Source organism: Coregonus clupeaformis, unplaced genomic scaffold, assembly GCF_020615455.1.
Source record: "Coregonus clupeaformis isolate EN_2021a unplaced genomic scaffold, ASM2061545v1 scaf0513, whole genome shotgun sequence".
NCBI lineage: Eukaryota > Metazoa > Chordata > Actinopteri > Salmoniformes > Salmonidae > Coregonus > Coregonus clupeaformis.
In genome coordinates, this window is record NW_025533968.1 from 35,624 (window position 1) to 55,000 (window position 19,377).

The 19,377-nt window shown below is 45.1% G+C and overlaps 1 pseudogene; it reads left to right on the top strand.

The window, feature by feature from the left end:
• Positions 1-19,377, top strand: part of LOC123481302 — a 59,155-nt pseudogene that overhangs the window by 21,801 nt on the left and 17,977 nt on the right.

Sequence of the window (19,377 nt, forward strand, 5' to 3'; positions counted from 1 at the left end):
CACCTGGACCAAGCACACCCGCCCACCCGTCGATTTTACCCCTTCCAGGGAAGAGCATGGGACACCTTTACACATACAGTGGGGGAAAAAAAGTATTTAGTCAGCCACCAATTGTGCAAGTTCTCCCACTTAAAAAGATGAGAGAGGCCTGTAATTTTCATCATAGGTACACGTCAACTATGACAGACAAAATGAGAAAAACAAATCCAGAAAATCACATTGTAGGAGTTTTTAATGAATTTATTTGCAAATGATGGTGGAAAATATGTATTTGGTCACCTACAAACAAGCAAGATTTCTGGCTCTCACAGACCTGTAACTTCTTCTTTAAGAGGCTCCTCTGTCCTCCACTCGTTACCTGTATTAATAGCACCTGTTTGAACTTGTTTGTAGTTTGTATAATGATCACCAGCAGCCTTTTGGGGGAGGCACCTGGACCAAGCACACCCGCCCACCTCGTCGATTTTACCCCTTCGGGAAAGGCATGGGACACCTTTACACATACAGTGGGGGAAAAAAGTATTTAGTCAGCCACCAATTGTGCAAGTTCTCCCATTAAAAAGATGAGAGAGGCCTGTAATTTTCATCATAGGTACACGTCAACTATGACAGACAAAATGAGAAAAAACAAATCCAGAAAATCACATTGTAGGATTTTTAATGAATTTATTTGCAAATGATGGTGGAAAATATGTATTTGGTCACCTACAAACAAGCAAGATTTCTGGCTCTCACAGACCTGTAACTTCTTCTTTAAGAGGCTCCTCTGTCCTCCACTCGTTACCTGTATTAATAGCACCTGTTTGAACTTGTTTTGTAGTTTGTATAATGATCACCAACAGCCTTTTGGGGAAGCACCTGGACCAAGCACACCCGCCCACCTCGTCGATTTTACCCCTTCCAGGGAAGAGGCATGGGACACCTTTACACATACAGTGGGGGAAAAAAGTATTTACTCAGCCACCAATTGTGCAAGTTCTCCCACTTAAAAAGATGAGAGAGGCCTGTAATTTTCATCATAGGTACACGTCAACTATGACAGACAAAATGAGAAAAACAAATCCAGAAAATCACATTGTAGGATTTTTAATGAATTTATTTGCAAATGATGGTGGAAAATATGTATTTGGTCACCTACAAACAAGCAAGAGTTCTGGCTCTCACAGACCTGTAACTTCTTCTTTAAGAGGCTCCTCTGTCCTCCACTCGTTACCTGTATTAATAGCACCTGTTTGAACTTGTTATCAGTATAAAAGACACCTGTCCACAACCTCAAACAGTCACACTCCAAACTCCACTATGGCCAAGACCAAAGAGCTGTCAAAGGACACCAGAAACAAAATTGTAGACCTGCACCAGGCTGGGAAGACTGAATCTGCAATAGGTAAGCAGCTTGGTTTGAATAAATCAACTGTGGGAGCAATTATTAGGAAATGGAAGACATACAAGATCACTGATAATCTCCCTCGATCTGGGGCTCCACCCAAGATCTCACCCCGTGGCGTCAAAATGATCACAAGAACGGTGAGCAAAAATCCCAGAACCACACGGGGGGCCTAGTGAATGACCTGCAGAGAGCTGGGACCAAAGTAACAAAGCCTACCATCAGTAACACACTACGCCGCCAGGGACTCAAATCCTGCAGTGCCAGACGTGTCCCCCTGCTTAAGCCAGTACATGTCCAGGCCCGTCTGAAGTTTGCTAGAGTGCATTTGGATGATCCAGAAGAGGATTGGGAGAATGTCATATGGTCAGATGAAACCAAAATAGAACTTTTTGGTAAAAACTCAACTCGTCGTGTTTGGAGGACAAAGAATGCTGAGTTGCATCCAAAGAACACCATGCCTACTGTGAAGAATGGGGGTGGAAACATCATGCTTTGGGGCTGTTTTTCTGCAAAGGGACCAGGACGACTGATCCGTGTAAAGGAAAGAATGAATGGGGCCATGTATCGTGAGATTTTGAGTGAAAACCTCCTTTCATCAGCAAGGGCATTGAAGATGAAACGTGGCTGAGTCTTTCAGCATGACAATGATCCGAAACACACCGCCCGGGCAACGAAGGAGTGGCTTCGTAAAAAGCATTTCAAGGTCCTGGAGTGGCCTAGCCAGTCTCCAGATCTCAACCCCATAGAAAATCTTTGGAGGGAGTTGAATGTCCGTGTTGCCCAGCGACAGCCCCCAAAATATCACTGCTCTAGAGGACATCTGCATGGAGGAATGGGCCAAAATACCAGCAACAGTGTGTGAAAACCTTGTGAAGACTTACAGAAAACGTTTGACCTGTGTCATTGCCAACAAAGGGTATATAACAAAGTATTGAGAAACTTTTGTTATTGACCAAATACTTATTTTCCACCATAATTTGCAAATAAATTCATTAAAAATCCTACAATGTGATTTTCTGGATTTTTTCTCTCTCATTTGTCTGTCATAGTTGGCGTGTACCTATGATGAAAATTACAGGCCTCTCTCATCTTTTTTAAGTGGGAGAACTTGCACAATTGGTGGCTGACTAAATACTTTTTTCCCCACTGTATTCTGTACATGGCCTTCTTTCCCACCTCCTTGAACTCCCCCAGCTCCGGGGTATCAAAGGAAAGCAGCATCCCCCACGTCCTCCTCGAATGCCCCCGCCGCAGCACTAACAATCAGTGCAGGGAACACATAATCCAGACCCTCCTTCCACAGAATTGGAAGTGTCAGTCACATACTGCAGATGAAGTACTGGCAAGGAGTCACAGACCTCAGCGACGACCTTCCTCAGTAGGCGAGACAATCTTTCTCCCAGCTCCTCCAACGACCTATTCCTGTTCCGCATCAGATGACCCAGCTTAGTACACCCCACGCCTAACAGGCATGAATGTAGGCTAGCTGAACCCAGAACACGGGACTGGATGGCAGTGTTGTGAAAAACAGGCTCTTCAAAAAGCCACATCCCTGGTGGCGTGCAGGCCTTACGGGACTTGACCAGAACTCTCCAAGCCTGCATAACAGACTCATAAAATGGAGTCAGGCCAGGCAACTCACCCCCCTCCAGCTTTAAGAGGAAAAGGTGCTTGTCTAAGCTCAAACAGCCCGCTCTCCTCATCAATGTGTAGGCTGTGTCAACCCAGCTAGAACCGTCACTGTACAACAGTCTATGTGCTGCTTGAAGCCGGAAAGCCAAGATCCTGGAAGAAATGTCCACCAGGCCTTGCCCACCCTCGTGCAGTGGCAGGTACAGGGCTGAAGCTTTAATCCAATGTTGTCCAGACCAGAAAGAAATTGACAAGGGTCCTCTGAAGCTCTTGTATCAGACCCTTTGGTGGCTGCAAAATCATTAGTCTGTGCCACAGGGTAGAGGCAGCAAGATTATTAGCTACCAGTACCCTTCCTCTATAAGACAGCTGGGGCAGCACCCATTTCCATCTTGACAGTCTGGCACACACTTTCTCCACTACACCCTCCCAGTTATTTTTCTGAAAGACATCGGAGCTTAGAAAACCCCCCAAAATCTTCATCCCATCTCTGCCCCCACTGAAGCCCCCCTGGTAACCGTGGAGCGGACCCCATCTGAAGCTGACCTGCCCCAGCGCTTCACTCTTTCCCCAATTGACTCTAGCTGAGAAGGCCCCCTCATACACCTTTAAAGCGTTTGAGAGAACCTTAACATCCTCACCCCCTGTAATAAAAAGCAGTCACGTCATCTGCATACGCAGACAATGCTATCGTGGGACCCTTCATTACACCTGGCACAGAGAAACCAGTAAGCTTCGCTCTTAAAAAACAAAGCATTGGTTCAATCGCCAGACTATATAACTGCCCTGAAATTGGGCATCCCTGCCTGATGCCCCCTTTGGACAGGGATGGGGCAACTCAAACCACCCCCCACCTTCACCATACACGAGGCCCCAGCATACAGTAAATTCAACCAAGACAAAAAAACATCCCCAAACCCAAAGGCTTTCATTGTTTTAAACAAGTACTGGTGGTCCACACGATCAAAAGCCTTCTCCTGATCCAAAGAAAGTAAACCCACATTTACATCAGACAGTTTACAAATGTCTAAAACATCTCTTATTAGAAACAAGTTGTCAACAATAGAGCGATTAGGTACACAGTAAGACTGGTCCTTGTGGACCAACAGATACTCTTTCAACCTGTTTGAGAGATATTTAGAAACAATTTTATATTCTGCACACAGCAAAGCAACAGGTCTCCAATTTTTATGAGAGCCAAATCCACCTTTTTTGGCGACAGTGAAAGTACCGCGTTGACATGATACAGGAAGAGAGCCCTCATGAAAAAGATTCACACACCATTTCATAAAAATCCTCCCCAATAGACCCCCCAAAAGTGCTTATAAAACTCAGATGGTAAACCATCAATGCCAGGGGGCTCGGCCTGTTGAGAGCTGCATAACTGCTGTGGACAGCTCTTGCAGTGTAATGTCAGAGTCCAATGCGACTCTTTGCTCAGGTCCCAATTGAGGAAGACCGTGTAACAACTGTTCAGTACACAGAGAGTCACAATCCTCCGCCTTATAGAGGGCAGAGTAGAAATCCACGGCATGTTGACGCATTTCACTGTCATCCGTGGTCACCTTCCCATCAGGGAGACAAAGGCAGACCATCTGTTTACGTTGCAATGTCGACTGTCCTAGGTTTTTTTTTAAAAGCACTAGGAGCATCCATATCCTTGAGGGAAGCGAAACGAGACCTAATCAAGGCACCCTTCACTCTTTCATGCAGAAACAACCTCAGTTCATGTTTCTTGTCCTGTAAATGCATGACTAGTCCGGGGTCATTCTGAGTGAGCAACTTCAATTCAATAGATTTGATGTCCTGTTCAAGGGCCCTGGTAGTCTCTTTAACTTCAATTCGAGACAGAGCAGTATACTGTTGACAAAATAATCGTATTTGGGCCTTCCCAACCTCCCACCATTGTCTCAAGGACTCAAAATTCCCTTTTGTAACCATCCATTTTTCGCAAAACAACAAAAACCTTTCACAAAACATGACATCATGTAACAATTTAACATTAAAATACCAATAAGATGATGACCTTCGTGGACAGGACAAGTGAATATCAACAGTGACAATATGGTGATCAGAGAAACCCACAGGAGTAATGTCACACCTTCCAACCCTACTACAGTATTTCTCAGATACATACAACCTGTCTAACCTTGCTGCACTGACATGACCTTCATTAACTTTTTAGCCATGTGTACTGCCTAACTTTTGCATTCCTTACTCTCCACACATCAGAAAGCTCAAACTCAGTTAACAGACCAGACAGGCAAGTGGCTGACCGCAGGTGAGGTTCTTCAGCGGTGCGATCAACAGTAAAATCCACTGTACAGTTCCAGTCCCCCTAAAACCATACACCCCTCTTGGTCACACTGTCTTAAGGTTTCCTTTATTTGATCCAAACCAACAATACGCTCTGTACCCTCATTAGGAGCATAAACATTAAATAAAAAAAAAAATAAAAAACATAACATCCACCTTGACCAATAAAACCCGACCCTTGACAATCTCTGTTGTAGATACCACAGTCACCCCTAAGCCTGAAGAAAACAAGATTGCCACCCCAGCACTGAAATTAGTACCATGACTGAGTATATGCTGCCCCTCCCACCACATACCCCAGTCAACCTCATTTTCCTCATCACTATGTGTCTCCTGTAGGAAAACTACATTAAGCCTTTTCTGTTTTATTACTTCTAATACCCAAGCCCTCTTATTCCTGTCCCTTCCTCCATTAATATTGAGAGAACCTACCCTTAGTATCTCCATATAGAAAAGAAAAAGGAAAAGCAGAAGATACCACAGAGAAACCAGACAAAGAGAATAAAACACCCTATGAGGCATAATCATCATCATTATTTAAATGTTCTCTTAACCTGACCATGTTTCCCGCCACCTTTTGCTGCTGCAACAGCAGTAACACATTTCCTCAAAGCGAAACCGCTTCTTCTCACTCAACTGATCTAACCCCACCGTCTTCTGTAACATCACAGCTGACCTCACAAACTTATCAACATCAAAATAATCTGCCAATTTGACAGATTTCCCAAAACTCTGATCCAGAAACCCATTTACCTCCTCTAGATCGTAAATTGAGTCCTCACCAGCTGATATCGTATCAAGAGAGATATCCATATCCTTCTCCTGATCCTCCTCAACTGAGGCCACAGACCACTGACTCCCCTCTACCACATCCCTTTCAACACTCCCCACTTGCACCCCATCACTCGTAGTGGGCATCTCCTCCACTACCTGGGAGACTAGCCCCACCTGAACCCCATTACTCGTAGTGGGCATCTCCTCCACTACCTGGGAGCCTAGCTCCACATGAACCCCCTCCTGTACCCCAGCACTCATAGTGGGCATCTCCTCCACTACCTGGGAGATTAGCTCCACATGAACCCCTCCTGTAACCCATTACTTGTAGTGGGCATCTCCTCCACTACCTGGGAGATTGGCTCCACATGAACCCCTCCTGTACCCCAGCACTCGTGACTGGGCACCTCCTCACCAGTCTGAAATGGCTCTTCAGATCCATCCTTACCTTCTACAACAATATTTTTCTGCTGCATAACATTTCCCTCTGGTACAAGTTGCAACTCTGTGCCCTCAACACGGACAACATGTTCCTCAGCAACAGATGCTTGTGGCTGCTCTACCGCTGTCAGCCCACCTCTCCCTACATCAGTGGGCCCAGGCGTTACGAGGACCACCTGCGCCCCTCCCTCTGCCTTCTCCCTTTTCGGGCAAGCATGTAACGCTTATGACCAACATCCCCACACTCAAAACACAGTTGACTACCCGTACTAGCATAAGCCATTTACAGTCAATTGTCATACTTGACTTTAAAAGATAACTCCAAAGTCTGCTCCGGTGAGTCCAAAAACATAAACACCTGTCGCCAAAAGCGACATAACCTGTTTCAACGCCCGGGTGTTTGCAACCCCAACGGGACAACCTTAATTGAACTTGCAAACTTCCCAAAGCGCAATAACTCGCGCTCCAATAGGTAATTTGGAATAAACGGCGGTACATTTGAAATCGTTACCCTTGTTGACAGAGAAAAAAAGCGGCGTAACTTGAATAAACATTCGTTTAAGAAGTCGCCATGCTCAACCATATGATCAACAAGGCGCTCTTCTTTAAGAAATACCACCACCGCTTTATTCATCCGTGGCGCATAAGCAACATTCTCATATCCTACTTTCTCTCCTACGGCGACCAGAAACTCCTCCACCGTGACAGTAGCTTCAGTAACACACCTAAAGCCGTGCCGAAGTGAGAGGGACGGCGTCCCCATTCGGACTTAACACTCACTCAAACAATTCCCAGCATGACCAAACACTCCCAGCATAAAGAGGAGAGAGAGAGAGAGAGAGAGAGAGAGAGAGAGAGAGAGAGAGAGAGAGAGAGAGAGAGAGAGAGAGAGAGGAGAGAGAGAGAGAGAGAGAGAGAGAGCCTACCATTTGAAGTATTTTTATTATGTGGTCTAAAAGGGAAGGAAAATACAATCACGAGGCTCCACTTTTATAGACAATATACCGGCGCACAGACAGCGCATTGCACAAACAAAACATCCCTCGAACAACCCTCGCAATATGAACTGGAATTATATTAACTTTTTGTTGAACAAAAGTATTTTAATGGGAAGAGACTGTCACTGGCAAACATGGTTTCAGACCATCGTATAGTATAATACACAAAGTAAGCAAAACAATGAAATACATCAATATAACATCGCCTAAAATGATGAGTAAGATACTAATGAGATTGACCTTCATGTACACTACGCCATCCCATCTGGTTTGGGCTTAGTGGGACTATCATTTGATTTTCAACAGGACAAATACCCAACACACCTCCAGACTGTGTAAGGGCTATTTTACCAAGAAGGAGAGTGATGGAGTGCTGCATCAGATGACCTGGCCTCCACAATCCCCGACCTCAACGCAATTGAGATGGTTTGGGATGAGTCGGACCACAGAGTGAAGGAAAGGTGCTCAGCATATGTGGGAACTCCTTCAAGACTGTTGGAAAAGCATTCCAGGTGAAGCTGGTTAAGAGAATGCCAAGAGTGTGCAAAGCTGCCTTCAAGGCAAAGGGTGGCTATTTGAAGAATCTCAAATATACTGTAAAATATATTTTGATTTGTTTAACACTTTTTGGTTACTACATTTTTCCATATGTGTTATTTCATAATTGTGATGTCTTCACTATTATTCTACAATGTAGAAAATAGTAAAAATAAAGAAAAACCCTTGAATGAGTAGGTGTGTCCAAACTTTTGACTGGTACTGTATAAACAATATAACAATGGAGATGTACAAACTATGGCATAAGGGAGACGATGAGCGGGAAAGAGGCAAGCCATAATATTGATTAAGACATGAGAGAGCTGAGATGGACGATATGCCTATTCGTTCCGCACTTTTGAAATGTACCAACAAAATTCGAACATGGGCGTCTTACTATTCTGCCCCTGTGCGGAAATGGGGGCACATAAGCAGACAATGAAAGCTCTTGCAATATTCGATGATGACATTTCTCCAAAACAGGCTATAGGCTACATGTGCACCACCAAGTCAGAACAGTAGGCTAAGTTCTGAGGGGAGAGGGACCAAATTGTTAGGGTGAGACACATAGGCTACTAACAGCTTACTACACAACATATACTTACTTTCTTAGTTACAGTATACATACAGTATGCCCCTGGCATACTACATCACTCTATACAGCAGCATTTTTATAACAATTTTCCTGCAATTCTATATTGTTGTTTTTTCGACAGGGAATCCATGTTTACTTGACAGAACACAACCTTTTTTTCTTAGGTTTTTGCCAAAATAAATTCAATTGAAAGAGTAGACTAAACTAGTTTTTCTGACTAAATTACTAATCTACCGCGTTCCCTCAAAGCCCCACCCACCGTGATTGATTGACAGGCCAAACTGTTAAAGGTAAATCAATATTGACACATTGGTTTCCTTGCCCTAAGTGTCCACACAGCAGAGCCAATAATACATAATTTGAAGAACAAACATCATTGTGGCAATTCGTATCTTGCAGTAAAACTGTAAATTGCTTTCTTCTCAAGAGAAGACAGGTTTAAAGCTGCAATATGTAACCTTTTGGGCTACCCTACCAAATTCACATAGAAATTAGTTAGATCTGTCATTCTCATTGAAAGCAAGTCTAAGAAGCAGTAAATAGGTTCTATGTGTGCTATTTCTGTGCTTCCCGTTCTTAAGTTTCGTTTTTGCATCTTTTACTTCCAGTTTTGCACACCAGCTTCAAACAACTGTACATACACCATTTTAGTTATTGAAAATATATTTCACAGCAGTTTAGATGGTACAATGATTCTCTACACTATGCATTGCTTGTTTTGTCACATAAACTGAAATTAGGCGAACTATTAAGAATTTTTGCAAGCAGGAAATGGTGAAGCAATTTCTGCATATTGCACCTTTAATGTTAATAAAGGTTATGTTGCTTAGAAAATAGTCTGGATCATATAGGTCTAGGCCTAGACGATATCCAAAACAACAGACTGAATTCATACTTTTTCAGTCATTTTAATTGTAAATTCATGTCTTTCTATTCAATACCACAACTTTTTTTTTACCCCAGCCGGGAACTCTCTGTCTGGCTACTTTTTCTATTTGGCTGGCTAGTCCATGTACTTGGAAAACACTGGGCTTTGGCTTTAGGGCTAAATGTAACTAGCTAGCTAATGTAGCACGTTGACACACTACGTCGACTATTGAACAGGAGTTGTTTTGGTACTTCGCTGGTTGATGTGGCATGTATCTGTGCTCCACAGCAATGTTTTGGTCCCATTTTACTGGCTTTGTTTAAATTTTGGAGTTGTTGTTCTTGTGAACGGTCGGGAGGTTTGGCATCCGACACAAATTCTTCTCAGGTGGTTACTTGTTGGTGGCAGCCATCTTGAGTTTGGGTCAACATCAAAGTCAGTTGGAGATAGAGCCAGACAGGTATTATAAACACAATGTCTGTGGTCGAACCAAAAAAATACAGCAAAAAAAACGTCTAGGTCTGCTTTTGTTTATACCCCCCCCCCCCCCCCCCACCCCCTTTTTGTTCCACACCCTATTTCTCCATCCCGCCCTCTGTCCCTATCTCTGTCACTATTTATCTCAATGTGACCCACTATGACCTTGGAATAGAGGAGGGCAGGAGGTAAAGGGGGGAGAAAAGGCAGGAGGAGGGGGAAGATGGATGAGGGGAGGACAGCAGCAGGTGGTTGTCATGGAAACAGCGCAGATTGTTACACTACTCACGTCAACAGGCGAGTGTAGATGGGGGGAGAGGGAGGGAGGGGGAGAAAGAGCGTCAGCACTTACGTAAGTACCCACAAACCCCCGTTTGGTAAATATCGACCACACGAGTCTACAGCACTGAGGAGTGGGGAGCACGTGAGTGTGAAACAGAGGATGACAGGCGGGCTGGCAGACGGGCAGGGAGGGACTCACACGCATACACAACATCTTGCACACACAGGGGCACGAGCACACACACACACACACTCTCCCTCTCACCCTTTCAATTTGTTTTCTTACTCACGCACACGCACACATACCCACGCGCAACACACACACACACACACACACACACACACACACACACACACACACACACACACACACACACAGAGACTCCCACATAGATACACACTCCTTCATACACTAGCTTCCACACATACATGGGCACAAGCTGATTCCACATACTAAAGGACCGTCAGACTCACATGGACAAACACACCTGACTAAACACACCTCCACAGAAACACACACTTGCTCTCTCTCTCTCATGCACAAAAACATAACACACACCATTACACACAACACAGAGAGAGAGAGAGAGAAGAGCGAGGGAGAAATAGAGGAGAGGGAGAAACAAAGAGAGAGAGAGCAGAGAGGAAGACAGAGACAAAAGTGCGAAGAGAGAGAGAGGTGAAAAGCGAGAGAAAGAGAGGGAGAGCAGTGAGAGTGGTTCTTGGTGTCTCCCTGGCTCGGCGTTCTCATCTGCTCCCTGTCCTAATCGTGGCGCATGGAGAATGAGATTTCTTAGCGAGTTGTGTGTGTGAGCTTGGGGAACAGAGGAGAGAGGGAGAAGGAGAGGGTCCATATAGACGGATGGGGGGAGTGAGGGAGAGGCGGAGGGCTATGGATGAAATATTTAGGGAAATGTAACAGCATTGATGACGGGGAAGGGGGCAGGGGAGAGAAAGAGATTGATGAAGTGAGAGGGGAGCCAGGCAGGTGATTTTTGCTGACACCATATGCTGTTTTGGACGGGGATGTACCCGGTGGTATCAATGGAAAAGAGGAGATGAGAAGGAGGGGGGAAAAGAGTGAGGGATGAGAGAGAGGGAGAGAGATGAAGAGAGGTAGGGAGGAATGGAGGAAGAGAGAGAGGGGGAGAGATTTGAGGAAGAAAGAGAGAGGGACAGAGAGAGGTTTAGCGAAAAAGAGAGAGAGAGAAGGATGGGAGAGAGAGGTAATTAGCTCCGGAGCGCCAGAATGTCCCGGGGAGTCGGGATTTAGGCTCGTGCTTGAGTGCCTCAGAGTATACAGTTCTCCGCTCTCTTGGTGTGTTTGTGCGTATGTGTGTGTATGTGTGTGTGTGTGCGTGCTTGCATGCGTGCGTGTGCATGTGTGTTCGTGTGTGTGTATATTTGTGTATGTATGTGTGTGTGCACTGGGGGGATTCAAGGCTGAGTAAGTGAGGAAGCGTGCCTGGTCTCGGCATCAAAACGAAAAACAGCCGTTGTGTAACCAAGAAAATAAATGAAATATGTAAAACAGCAGCACGTCCTGGAGGCAGCTTATAATGGAAAATAGGAGCGAGAGCTAGATAATGTCCTAACCCTGCCTTCTCAATCATTAATGAAGGGGAAGTTAGCGTAGCATTATTGGACACTAACGCTACGCTAACGCTACGCTAGGCCTTTCTTCATTGAGAGGCTTTGATTTTCCATGCTAATTGTGTTAGCGAGGGTTAATTGACAGGTGTGGTGTGTTGTGTTAGCGCAGTGCTTGTTTGCGGGTCTGGCTGGTAGCAGTGCTAGCGACAGGCTAGGAGAGACAGACAGACAGGTGACGCGGGGAAGCATCCTGTCCTCCTGTTCTCCTCTATAAAGTAGGTGAGCAGATGTCTACCATTTCCTGGGGGAAGGAGATAAATTAAGTTTCCCCTCTCTCTCTCTCTCTCTCTCTCTCTCTCTCTCTCTCTCTCTCTCTCTCTCTCTCTCTCTCTCTCTCTCTCTGTCATCTCATTCTATCTATCACTTCTTCTCTTCATCCTACCCTCTCTTCCTAAGTATTTCCCTCTAATCTCTTGCTCTATCATCTCAACTGCCTCTTACTCCACCCAAATTGCCCTCTCCCTCTCCTACTTATTGCCTCACCTCTCTCTCTCTCTTATCTCTTCCCACCTGTCTCTTTCTTAGTCCCCCATTTCTTTCCCCTATGCTCCCACACCCACTATTTTCTATACTTTTCGTCTCTCTCTCCTCTCTCCCTCTTTCCGCAATCCTTTCTCGCGCCTCTTTTGAACCACCCTTCTCCCTTTCCATCTCTTATCCCTCTCTCCTTCTCTCTTTCGTCCCCTGCAGGCAAACAAACTTCGCACCAAAACACTGAAGAACACTCTGAACCCGGTATGGGCGAGACACTGATGTACCACGGCATCACCGCTATCGACATGACCACCAAAACCCTCAGGTACTGAACTACAGAGAACTACAACTCCTACTTGTATATTATACTGGCATATATTATAAAACAACTTGCCTACAGTTCCCAGAGGGCCATCTGGCCAATTAATTATCCCACGGACAAAGAAAAAAAACTGCCAAGCACTCCGGCCAACTGTTCCATTAGCAGTCGCGCGGTAACCCACTCAGGTGTTGGCTCTCGTTGAGTCTCAGCCCCCTCATTCCTCGAGTGCTGTTGATACGGGACGCTGAAGTGATTGAGGTCGAGCTCAGCAACTTTGTGCGTGTGTGTTCAGTGCATTCGGAAAGTATTCAGACCCCTTGACTTTTCCACATTTTGTTATGTTACAGCCTTATTCTAAAATGGAATAAAAAAATGTTTTCCCTCATCAGCCTACATACAAAACCATAATGACAAAGCAAAAACAGGATTTTAGAAATGTCTGCAAAGAAATAAAAATAAAAATGAAATCAGTACTTTGTTGAAGCACCTTTGGCAGCGATTACAGCATTGATTATTCTTGGGTATGACGCTACAAGCTTGGCACACCTGTATTTGGGGAGTTTCTCCCATTCTTCCATGCAGATCCTCTCAAGCTCTGTCAGGTTGGATGGGGAGCGTCGCTGCACACCTATTTTCAGGTCTCTCCAGAGATGTTTGATCGGGTTCAAGTCCGGGCTCTGGCTGGGCCACTGAAGGACATTCAGAGACTTGTCCCGAAGCCACTCTTGCGTTGTCTTGGCTGTGTGCTTAGGGTCGTTGTCCTGTTGGAAGGTGAACCTTTGCCCCAGTATGAGGTCCTTAGCACTCTGGATCAGGTTTTCATCAAGGGTCTCTCTGTACTTTGCTCCGTTCATCTTTTCCTCGATCCTGACTAGTCTCCCAGTCCCTGCCACTGAAAAACATCCCCACAGCATGTGCTGCCACCACCATGCTTCGCCGTAGGGATGGTGCCAGGTTTCCCCCAGACGTGGCGCTTAGCATTCAGGCCAAAGATTCAATCTTGGGAATCTGGTTTCTCTGGTCTGAGAGTCTTTAGGTGCCTTTTGGCAAACTCCAAGCAGGCTGTCATGTGCCTTTTACTGAGGAGTGGCTGTAGAGATGGTTGTCCTTCTGGAAGGTTCTCTCATCTCCGCAGAGGAACTCTGGAGCTCCGTCGGGTTCTGTTTTCAGTTTTCATTATGGAGTATTGTGTGTAGATTAATGAGGTTTTCTTTTTTAAAATCCATTTTAGAATAGAGGTAACGTAACAAAATGTGGAAAAAGGGAAGGGGTCTGAATACTTTCCGAATGCACTGTATGTGTTTGTATGTGTTTTTGTGTTTGGCAACCGTCATGATAATGCAGCAAGGTAAAACCCATGCCTCAGGGATATACACACAGATATAGGCACACACACACACACGCACATACAGTGCCTTCAGAAAGTATTCACACCCCTTGACTTTTCCACATTTTGTTGTGTTACAAGGTGGGATTAAAATAGATTTAATTGTCCTTTTTTTGTCAACGATCTATACAAAATACTCTGTAATGTGGAAGAAAATTCTAACTTTTGTTTTTAAAAAACACACACAAAAACCACTAGTATATCTTGATTACATAAGTATTGAACCCCCTGAGTCAATACATATTAGAATCACCTTTGGCAGTGATTACAGCTGTGAGTCTTTCTGGGTAAGCCTCTAATAGCTTTGCACACATGAATTGTACCATATTTGGCCATTATTATTTTAAAAAATCATTCAAGCTCTGTAAAGATGGCGGTTGATCATTGCTAAACAGCCATTTCCAAGTCTTGCAATAGATATTCAAGCCGATTTAAGTCAAAACTGTAACTCGGCCACTCAGGAACATTCAATGTCATCTTGGTAAGCAACTCCAGTGTATATTTGGCCTTTAGGTTATTGTCCTGCTGTCTCCAAGTGTCTGGTGGAAAGCAGACTGAACCAGGTTTTCCTCTAGGATTTTGCCTGTGCTTAGCTCTATTCCATTTATTTTTATCCTAAGAAACTCTGTAGTCCTTGCCAATGACCAGCATACCCATAACATGATGCAGCCACCACCATGGTTGAAAATATGAGTGGTACTCAGTGATGTGTTGTGTTGGATTTGCCCAAAAAATAACTCTTTGTATTCAGGACATAAAGTTAATTTCTTTGCTACATTTCTTGCAGGTTTACTTCAGTGCCTTATTGCAAACAGGAAGCATGTTTTTGAATATTTTTATTCTGTACAGGCTTCCTTCTTTTAACTATGTAATTTACATTAGTATTGTGGAGTAACTACAATGTTGTTGATCAATCCTCCGTTTTCTCCTATCGCAGCCATTAAACTCTGTAACTGTTTTAATGTCACCATTGGTCTCATGTTGAAATCCCTGAGCGGTTTCCTTCCTCTCCGGCAACTGAGTTAGGAAGGTCGCCTGTATCTTTGTAGTGACTAGGTGTATTGATACACCATCCAAAGTGTAATTAATAACTTCACCATTGCCAAAAGAATATTCACCGTTTGCTTTTAAAATTTTTTACCCATCTACCAATAGGTGCCCTTCTTTGAGAGGCATTGGAAAACCTCCCTGGTCTTTGTGGTTGAATCTGTGTTCGACAATCACTGCTTGACGGAGGGACCTTACAGATAATTGTATGTGTGAGTACAGAGAGCAGGTCATCATTCAAAAATAATGTTAAACACTATTATTGCACACAGAGTGAGTCCATGCAACTTATTATGTGATTTGTTAAGCACATTTTTACTCCTGAACTTATTTAGGCTTGCCATAACAAAGTGGTTGAATACTTATTGACTCAAGACATTTCAGCTTATATATATATAAAAAAAAAAAATCCCCTTTTTCGTGATATCCAATTGGTAGTTACAGTCTTGTCCTATCGCTGCAACTCCCACACGGACTCAGGAGAGGCGAAGGTCGACAGCCATGAGTCCTCCGAAACACGACCCTGTCAAGCCGCAGTGCTTCTTGACACACTGCTCCCTTAGCCCGGAAGCCAGCCGCACCAATGTGTCGGAGGAAACACCATACAACTGGCAACCGTGTCAGCGTGCATGCGCCCAGCCCCCAACAGGAGTCGCTAGAGCGGGATGGGACCAAGACATCCCGGCCGGCCAAACCCTCCCCTAACCCAGACGACACTGGGCCAATTGTGCGCCGCCTCATGGGTCTCCCAGTTGCGGCCGGCTGCGACACAGCCTGAGATCGAACCAGTGTCTGTAGTGACGCCTCTAGCACTGTGATGCAGTGTCTTAGACCGCTGCGCCACTGTTTAATTTGTAAACATTTCTTAAAACATAATTCCACTTTGACATTATGGGATGTTGTGTATAGGCCAGTGACACACAATCTCTATTTAATCAATTTTGTTGTATTAATCCATTGTAACACAACTAAATGTAGAAAAAGTAAAGGTGTGTGAATACTTTCTGAAGGCACTGTACACACACTTCTCACCCTCTCTCTAATGCATCCGGTCTGGAGTGTGCACTGGACAGATGCCCTCTGGCATGCAGTCAAGGGCAGACACTGGACAGATACCCTCTGGCATGCAGTAAAGGGCAGACACTGGGCAGAGAAGCCATGTAGCCCCCCACTCCCCACAGATACAAACACACACAAAACCCCCCTCCAAACACACACACACACACACACACACACACACTCCATCTCTTTGTAGATAAGGATTCAGGAAAGACCCTGAATGCCCAGGGAACCCACCCGACCTCCAGCCAAGGAGACAGCCCCTAGACACAGGCCAACACAGAAGCTAGGGAGAGCCAGGAAAGGAAGGAGAGAACGGAAGGGGTGCCAAGAAAGAGGGGATAAAAGTTGGGAGAGCGAGTGAGGGGTGCCAAGAAAAGGGGGGGTAGAGGAAGGGAGACAGCCAGGGAAAGGGGGGGATGCCAAGAAAGAGGGAAGAGAGAGAGGGATGCCAAGAAAGAGATGGATAGATGAGGACAGACAGGGGAAAGGAAAGGGAGAAGAGGATAGAAGAGAGAATTGGGGTTCCAAGAAAGAGGGGATAGAGGTGGAGAAAGAGAGGGAACAGGCGAAGAGAAAGTGGCGGAGTGCTTGGGAGAGGGGGAACATTTTCAGACGAGAAGGAGAGAGAGTGAGATAGAAAGAGATAGAGAGTGGGGAGTGGATGCAGGGCGAACCAAGAAAGAGAGAAAAAGTTGAGGGGAGAGAGAGAGAGATGGAAAGAGAAAGGGGCAGAGGGAAAGGAAGAGAGATGGGTTGAAGAGAGCCTATGGAGAGAAAGACTGGGGTTAGATAGAGAAAGACTAGTGATGGAGTGAGAGAGAAAGAAAGAGGGGAGAGCAGACCGAAGGAGTTAGGGAGAGGGCGTGAGTCACAGTCTGTGGGCACCCTGATGTGCTGCTTCCCCCTGGCTTGGCCCGTCCGTGAGACCAGCACCATTAGTCCCAGCAGGGTAGATCAGGAGGGGGGCTGCTCAAACTCTTCCCCCAGCATGGTGCACTGCCAAGCATAGAGGCACAGCCAAGACACAGCCTTTCCCCATGGGGGGCAGCGGGGGAACCAGAGCTAATGGCTGAACAGCAGGGGGACAATGACTGGGAAATGGGAATTAGCGTGGCATAGGCAGTGGATGTGAATAGGGAATTGTAGCGTAGCATAGGCAGTGAGATGTGAATAGGGAATTGTAGTGTAGCATAGAGTGGATGGGGATAGGGAATTGTAGTGTAGCATAGGGAGCAGAGGGAATGATCATGCTAATGTGCATTTAGCATCCAGCAAGGACTTGTATTGTGTTTTATAACTTCAGGCGCAAGGCATTAGCTGTAACTTCAATTCTTCCAAACTTGCTGCCCATGTACTTGTTCGTAGACTGCAGTGGTGGATCTTGGCAATTGTAACTGCCTCTGAGGTACAAAAATATTGAAAAACAGTGCTGTAAATGTCCTCCTCTTATATCATATTTCTTGGCTGCAATAAATAAATGTTTGACAAAGGGGAGACATTAACGATAAAAAGTTTAGCATTCTCCTAACTAATGGTTAAGGTTAGGATTGGGCGAGGTGAAGTTTATCCTAGATCTATACCCAGGGGAAACTTGACCCTGGAGCATCCTACTGTCAGTCAATGGAGAGCTCCATAGCGGTGTAGGAAAGGTATGTTGGCTCGGTGTGACAAAACCATGGCTACCGTCAACACCTTGTCATAGCCCAGGCAAGACCGACAGAGTGCCAGTCTGATGGCAGAAATCAATTTTTCCATCTCTCAACAGTAGAACCTCAAAGATACAAACCTCAGAGTTATGGACCCGACCAGTCAACTGAACAGGATAAATCAAACCAGTCCAGGACACATATTAAATGATGAATAAAAAGGAACTTCTGTCTGCTGCAGACAAACGTAAAAGTTGCTTACATGTGCTAAAACACATAAGCTATTTATAATATCTGGCTAAATGATTAGAAAACACTAACTACGCAATAAATATTTTCAATATCGGTTTGATGCACAGTGAATTTCAAAGTTAGACATTTCAGTTTAAACCTCCATCCGACATGTTCCTATCACTGAGGTCCTACTGTATCTCTCTACACTGAGTATACAAAACATTGCTCTTTCCATGTCATATACTGACCAGGTGAATCCAGGTGAAAGGTATGATCCCGTATTGATGTCACTTGTTAAATCCACTTCAATCAGTGTAGATGAAGGGGAGGAGACATGGACATTTAAGCCTTGAGCCAATTGAGACATGAATTATGTATATGTCCCATTCAGAGGATGAATGGGTAAGACAAAATATTTAAGTGCTGTTGAACGGGTATGGTAGCAGGTGCCAGGTGCACCGGTTTGTGTCAAGAACTGCAACGCTGCTGGGTTTTTCACGCTCAACAGTTTCCCGTGTGTATCAAGAATGTCCCACCACCCAAAGGACATCCAACTAACTTGACACAACTGTGGGAAGCATTGGAGTCAACATGGGCCAGCATCCCTGTGGAACGCTTTCGACATCTTGTAGAGTCCATGCCCCGATGAATTGAGGCTGTTCTGAGGGCAAAAGGGGTGGGAGGGTCCAAGTCAATATTAGGAAGGTTACTAATGTTACTAATGTTTGGTATACTCAGTGTATATCTCTATCTGTCTATCTCTCTATCACTTCTTCATGACTGCTGAGGTGCAATGCAGACATCTCACCATCATGTAATATAGAATGACACATAACATGGTTACTGATCCGTTATATAAGAATTGGAAAATATGCATGTTACTGCAACCCTGCAGTATGTCAGCATCCCAAATGGCACCCTATTCCCTATATAGTGCACTACATTTGACCAGAGCCCTATGCATTATATTGGTAGTAGGGTGCCATTTGGGACGTAGTGCATGCCTCACACTGATTAAGATGCAGAGAACACGGTTGGGGTGAAATTGTGAGAGTATCATGAAGAGCCTTCTGGTCCTGACACACACACACACACATACATACACACGGCAGGTATGACTAACATGCTGGAACCAACAGGAACCACTGTCACAGGGAGGGAGGGAGGGAGGGAGGGAGGGAGGGAGGGAGGGAGGGAGGGAGGGAGGGAGAGAGAGAGAGAGAGAGAGAGAGAGAGAGAGAGAGA